The sequence below is a fragment of the Coenobita brevimanus genome, chromosome 24 (assembly GCF_032717465.1).
Source record: "Coenobita brevimanus isolate Jiangsu-jjx chromosome 24, ASM3271746v2, whole genome shotgun sequence".
Classification (NCBI taxonomy): Eukaryota; Metazoa; Arthropoda; class Malacostraca; order Decapoda; family Coenobitidae; genus Coenobita; species Coenobita brevimanus.
Genome location: NC_136977.1, coordinates 61381822 through 61389321, shown reverse-complemented (window position 1 = coordinate 61389321; position 7500 = coordinate 61381822). Strand labels below are relative to the sequence as shown.

Below are 7500 nucleotides of genomic sequence, written 5' to 3'. Positions count from 1 at the left end.
GAAATCTAGATGATGATGATGATGATAGGAAAAAGAAAATTAATTGATGATGATGATGATGATGATAGGAAAAAGATATCTAGATGATGATGATGATGATGATGATGGTGGGGTTAGTGAGGGGTAAACCGATACGTAAATTCACTCGTTCGAAATTTCTTTATAAATCTGAGTAAAAACAATAACGAAAGATTGATTTCATCGGCGTCGTTGCTTTTGTGGCTTCAGGTTCAAATGAAACGTGAACCTAGTGGACTGCAGGCTGAAATTACCCTTCTCTAGCAGCCTACCATCCTCCTTACGGGGGACAGGGTGGGAATTGAGGGTCCCTCGTATAACTGGGCGACTCCATTACCCATTAATAATAATAATAATAAAAGTGAGGAGATTAATTTGAATTCTAGGCGGCCGAAAATAATGGAATAATCATGAAACGTGAAATACTCATACTTTTGAAATAAAAAACGAAAAAAAAAGTAAAAAAAAAATCAGACTGGTCACGTTATAGTCATCCGAGAAAATCAAAAAATTTTCTGAAAAATTGAGGAAGATATTTTCGAAAAGGAGTAATCAGTGAGAAGCAAAATTTTTCGGTTCTTGATGAGTAAGGATGAAAATTGGAAACCGGAGAGAGGGGAAAATTTTTGAGACATGACGAACGGAACTGAAACGGAATGAAAGTGAGTGAAATGTCTTTGAATTTTGACATATACTGAGACTTGAGGAACGGGTATTGAGAGAGAGAGAGAGAGAGAGAGAAAGAGAGAGAGAAAGAGAGAGAGAAGGTGAATGAAGTGAGGAGAAAATTAGAGAGAAGGATGGGGAAATAGAGAGTGAAGGATGGGGAGGTAGAGAGTGAATGGTGAGGAGAGAGAGAGAGAGAGAGACCCGAGACCTAGAACTAAAACAATACTCCAAACGACGAAAAAAAAACAAAAGATAGGGGGATTTTTTTTTCGGGGGGGGGGGGTGTAGGCACGAACGAACGAAGCAGAAAGCGTGCCCGGGTAAAAACACGATCGAAAAGAAACGAATGAGTGAAAAGCAACGAAATGACAGCCGAATCGAAGCCGAGGTAAGTAGGGCTGCCGGAAAGTGACCCGCGAAAAAGCCTTTAAAAAAAAAAAAAAAAAAAAAAAAAAAAAAAAAAAGCCGCTGGAAAATGCATCACCCATTGTCTCTGTAAAATTTCGCTGATTGTTATTTTTTTTCTCGTTTTTCACAATATTAATGGTTATTCTTTTTTATATATATACATTCTTGTATTCTTTTAACAATGCTGGATAATTATTCGAATAGGCGGTGAGCGAAACTGAGTGGTACATAAACGAAATGAGAGATGAAATGAAAAATTGTGGGAAAAATCTCTTGGGCAGAATCAGTAGAATGGCGGTAAAGAAAATTGAAGTATAAATGAAATGAGATGAAAGTTAATTATAAAAAAATGTGAACGAAACTTAAAGAGACAGTACAACAGCGACGAACCATTAAAATAAGTGAAATATGTCAGCTAAGAACAAAAAATGTAGGTTAAGAGAATCTCGAAACTAAAAATCAGTGGAAATGTAGTGAACGAAATATAGATTGATAATAGATGGAGAGAGAGAGAGAGAGAGAGAGAGAGAGAGAGAGAGAGAGAGAGAGAGAGACAGTACGAAATGAGAAAAACAATTTGTTAACAAAATCTCCAAATTAATAATAAAACGATAGATCCTTCTGAGTAGCCTGAAGTTTAAAGGTAAAATAATAGTAACTAATAAAATAATAATAATAATAATAATAATAATAATAATAACAATAATCGTTCGTTTCGTTTCGTTTCGTTTTTAAAGGCTCCAACATGCTTGTATGCGTCGGCCTTGGTCACCTAATGGCGGCTTTCCACGCTGCACGATCCATTGCAGCCTCCCTGTTCAGTCCCTTAACCCTGAGGTCACACTTCATGACCTCGTCCCATGTCTTTCTCGGTCTGCCCCTCACAACCCCACCCTCAATAGTAACACTTCTCACCTTCCTCACCCAATTATCATCCCCCATCCTCTCCACATGTCCAGACCATCTCAGTCAACCTCTCCTCATCACAACACCAATACGCTCCAGTCCCATCCTACCTCTTAACTCTTCCATTGTAAACCCAGCCCCCCCAGACCTTGCACGCAGGGACGCACTACACATCCACCTAATCATTGTCATTTCTGTACGTCTGAGCCTGCGAATATCCTCCTCTTTTACTGCCCAGGTCTCACTAATAATAATAATAATAATAATAATAATAATAACTTGAGAAGCATCAGCACCCTATTGGAGTTGAAAGATCCATAGAAAATAACGGGAAATAGTAAGGGAGAGAAATAATATATAATGAAGACGAACGAAATCCCTTAAATGCCCTCTTCTGTCCATCATTGCCGGGTTATACATTTTTTTTTACCCATTCATTACGGTTTCGTCTCAGATTATAGCCTTTCTTCACAGACGATTTTATTCAGCTTTGGAAGAGGGTCCCGGTGGTGAAGGGGTTAAAGAAGGCTGTATCTAACCCCTCCAGCTCGAGAGGTCAGTGTTAATCCTGAAAAAAAATCGTCTGAGGTAGCAAGAATACAGTATAAAAGAAATCGCACTGAAGGGAATAAACGATAGGTGAGAAAATGAGAAAAAATATATAAGCCTGCCCCAGTTGAACTATATTATTCAGGTAAAATGGTTGCTTCCAGTCCTAATGTTTATTCCAAAGTGAAAAAACATGACTGATGGCAAAAAAAAAATGGAATGGGAAAGAAAAATAATGAAGGTGTTGATGATGATGATGCCCCATGTTCAACTCTACGTGAACAAATTGAACTGGGAGCTAAAGGTGGCCACTTGCAATCGACCATCCGCCTTTCGGGGGATGTGGAGGGAGTTGAGGGACGTGTTGTATCACTGGGCTGTATATCGGTGCTGCCACGTGAAGGCGACCCTCTCCACCGCCATTGAAAGGGTTAAAAAGATACAAGTACATAAGAAATTAAAAAAGAAAAAAGAAAGGAAGGTATGAAGAAAAAAGAAAAAGGAAAGGAAGGAAGGTAGGAAGGAAAAAAATTAAACGAAGGAAGAAAAAAAGGTGAAGGAAGGAAAGAAGAAGAAAGAAAAAGAATTGAAGGAAGGAAGAAAAAAAAGGAAGGAAAGAAGAAAAACATAGAAACGAAGAAAGGAAGAAACAAGAAAGAAAGAGAAAAAAGAGCGAAATTCCCAACTTAAAGGTTCCCAGTGCCGATGGTTGCAATGTTGTAAATTCCTCTAAAATGTGGCTTTGACTTTCAGCATTTAGGGGTATGGAAATAAAACCGTATCGCTAGTCGTGGATTTCAACGTGAAGGCTCCATCTCTCTCTCTCTCTCTCTCTCTCTCTCTCTCTCTCTCTCTCTCTCTCTCTCCTGGCCTTTGCTTCTTCTGCCCTTTTTTTTTCATGCTATTTTTCGTTGTTTTTTTTATACTTTCTTCCACAGCTTTGCAATTTAGTCTTGCTCTGACTTGGGCCCTGTCACTTTATTTTTGTTTTACCCAGTATATTCCCTCCATTTTTTCTTTTTCTTTTCTTTTTTTAGTGGGTCGGGGTGAGGAGTACTTTTTTTTTAATTATTTTTTTTCTATAGAACACTCTAACCTAGTCGTGTCCTCTCCTGTTTAGGCTGCTTTTTTGGTGGAAGGGAAGAAAGACGATGTTCCTGTTCTTTCTTTCTTTTTTTTTTTTTTTTAACATGACTTCGTATTGTAGTGACGCAAAAAATATTTCCATACCGGTACTCAGCATTGCCCTGTCACGAGCTCAAGGCAGCAGGAGGTATGTGGAAGTTAAGTAGTCTAGATTTTTTTTTTTCAGTTTCTACCTTATTAAAAAAAAAAAAAAAAATAGCGTAGTTCACAAGTAATATGGACTGGGCTTGGTTTTTGTTTTCCAGATTCCCCCCCCCCCCCGTCTCAAGTACTGTTCCAGGAATCACGGTGTTGATATCGTCTGTCTCTTTGTGTCTTCAAAGTTTTCAACAACTGGACAGATTTCAGTGAAGCCTGGTTTGATAATGTGATTGGCAAATGGGAATGACCTTTAGGAATCAAGTGAACTCTCAAACTTCTGTCTCCCCCCCCCCTCTCCCCAGCACCGAAACACTCTTATTACACCACTAAATAGGGCCGGTTTAGTCAGAATGTCACCGCTTTTAACGTGAGGGAAGCTTGGACTAAGGAAGAGATCCTTTGTCAAGGTCACACACAGTCAAGGACAAACTCTACCAATACTGTAAGGACTTCATATTTGCATTTTATTTCCGGTTAGTACTTGGGTAGTGTGATGAGTAAGGATGGAACTTTGGGGGATGAAGTACGTGAAAGGGTACAGCAGGGAAGGAAGGTTGTTGGCACACTGAAAGCAGTGATGAGAAATAGGGAGGTGAGTATGGAAGTTAAGAAGTCACTGCATGATGGTATTGTGATCCCTACCCTGACGTATGGAAGCGAGGCGTGGACCTTGCAAGAGGGGAACAAGTCAAGAGTGAGAGCAGTGGAAATGAGTTACTTGAGAGGAGCATGTGGAGTGACATGGAGGGACAGGTTGACGAATGAAGAAGTGAAGGAATGTTGTGGGGTAGATGTGGATGTGGTTGAAAAGATTAGGAGAAATACACTGAGGTGGTTTGGACATGTGGAGAGGATGGAGAATGAAAGACTGACTAAGAGGGTGTATGTAGGTGAGGTGGAGGGAGGGAGAGGGAGGGGTAGACCGAGGATGAGGTGGAGGGATGGAGTTGAGAGGTATATGAGGGAGGGGGGGGTGAGTTGGGGGGAGGGGAGTCAAATGGTGGGTGACAGAGTGACTTGGAGGCGTTTTGTCTGCGGCCACCCTTTGCGGGATTAGGGCGTCGGGCTATAGATAGATAGATAGATAGGATGTTCATCCAGCGTATTAATGGATTTTTTTTTTTTAATGTCTCAGTGAATACTGTGTTTTATATACATGTAAATGTACTAAACGGTATGTGTATATAGGCACAATCTGAGGAGTATTATATATATACTGTATATATATGACTAACAATAGACTCAGATGCATACAGTATAGTTTTTAATGTTGAGCATATCTCGAAATTCGGTACAATATAGACGGCTTAAGGCGGTTCTTTGTTGTGTGTGTGTGTGTGTGTGTGTGTGTGTGTGTGTGTGTGTGAGAGAGAGAGAGAGAGAGAGAGAGAGAGAGAGAGAGAGAGAGGACCCATTATTCTCGCGGAACACTAGGTATTGAGCCATTAATTTGTAGAAGGGAAAGGATTAAGTAACTATAGAGAGAGACTGAGAGAGAGAGCGAGAGACGGCGTGACGGAGTGAATGGCCACGCGTCTGGACAAAGGCGGTCGTGCTGAATGGGTGAAAGAGGTGGTTCGTGGTAGTTAGTGAAGGGATGACTCACCGATTCTCTCTCTCTCTCTCTCTCTACGTGGAGCAGCAGTGTTACCATTCGTGCGACAGAATACAGAGGCGCTTAATAATATCTAATAATGGAATACAGGAACCCTCTCCCTTGGACCAGATCGAGGACATTCACCTTAGATACCCTCAGTAGGGTTTTATAATACGGTTGTTAATCTCGTTCAGCCAGGGTATCTTATTACGTATTTTATTTGTGTATTAATTCAGGTATCTCTTTGTCTCTCTGTGTACCTGTCTATATGTATACGTCTGTCTGTTGTAAAGCACCCAAGTTAATTACAAAGGTTAGGTTTATTGATATGCAGGCTTCCAGGTCCATCCTTCTCGCCAGTCTGTCTCCCACCTTTCCCTTCTCCTCATCCTCCCCAAACTATTACAGTGAATGTCGTACGTCATTAACTACTGTACCCTTGATTCTGTAACTTTACATACTCATGATATTCCTAAGGCTTTCGACAGCGTGTGGCACCGTTCCCTGCTGTCCAAACTCCCTTGCTATGGACTAATGTCTTTCGTTCATCTGCTTTCCTCATATCTCAGTGATAGGAGAATACAGAGTAAAAGTAGATGATGTATATTCCAATGTCTGCTCAACGCCGGCGTGCCACAAGGATCAGTTCTGGCGCCAACCCTATTCCTAGTTCATATTAATGATCTGTTTTCTGTCACCCATAATCCCATATGCAGATGACTCAACACTTCACAGTTCATTCACACTCAAACATTCATTTACAAAGTTTAATATCTCTAACTCCCAACTCAGTGCAGCCATCTCCATAAACCACGACTTGTCTAAGATCAGTGAGTGGGGACAAAATAACCTTGTCTCATTTAATGCTAGTAAAACTACCTATATACAATTTATTAATAGACAGATATTGCCATATTCATATATTACCTTCAGTGCTACTAATATTGCCATCTCCAGAAGGATTGAAATTATCTGTCACTTAACAATGCCCTCAGCTGGACCTCTCATGTCAGATCACTTGCTAAAACCGCCTCAGAGAAACTTCTTCGTTGACGAGCAGTTACCTATAATTTGTAACAGTATGAATATTGCTCACCCTTGTGGAATGGATGTGGAGAGGTTGCACTAAAACAACTAGACAAAATTCAGAACAAAGCTGTTGGAATTATTAATAACCCTGCTGTTATATATAAACTACCTCCTCTACAAGTAAGGAGAAGTGTTGCCCCCCTTACATTATTTTACAGATAGTTTTATGGTAAATGCTCAGACGAAGTTGCGTCCATTGTGCCACCTCTCCATGCCTTCCCCTGTGCTACACGGACATCCGGTAGCGCTCATGACTGGAATGTTACACAGCCATATTGCAAAACATCTGCTTATCAGGATTCTTTTGTTCTCCGAATTGCATCTCTCTGGAATCCGCTTCCCCGGAGTTGTTTCCCCCCAAACTTCAACCTACAGCTGTTCAAGTCCAACTGTTACAGATATTTTATGAATGGAGGAGGCCGGCAATCTGGTGTATGGATTAATTTTTTTATTCATTTGTTTTTCCTTCTTCTGTTCTGTCATTAAAAAAAAAAAATACTCGACAGACCTATTACTTGAGTCATATAACAAATTTACCTTTACCTGTGTTTACTAATCTCACGTTTTCTCCCCAACAGGTAAGTCTGGCGTCCTGGTTGGCTGAGATGGAGTGGTGGTGAGTACTGCACAAGAAGGTTCCAATGTTCTCTCTCTCTCTCTCTCTCTCTCTCTCTCTCTCATGACCTTCCAGCAGTCTATTTTTATCCTCTTCCTACTACTCGTGCCCTTTCTCCAGTTCTCTCCACCTTTCCTCCACATACCTTCTCTCCACTTTCCCTCCATATACCTTCCCTCCACCTTACTTCCACTCACCTCTCTACTTTCCCTCCACATACCTTTCCTCCACCTTACCTCTACGCACCCTCTCTCCACCTTCCTCCATTTGCGTCATTCCTACCTTCCTTCCTCACCACTCTTATTTTTTTTCTTACATTTATATTTACCTCTTCTTCCTCTTCCTCCTCTTAATCCTAATC

At 40.7% G+C, this 7500-nt stretch overlaps 1 protein-coding gene across 12 annotated transcripts in view; it reads left to right on the top strand.

Moving 5' to 3' along the window:
- LOC145393515 (uncharacterized) overlaps positions 1 to 7500 on the top strand; it is a 1158665-nt gene that overhangs the window by 834427 nt on the left and 316738 nt on the right. The window lies entirely within an intron of this gene.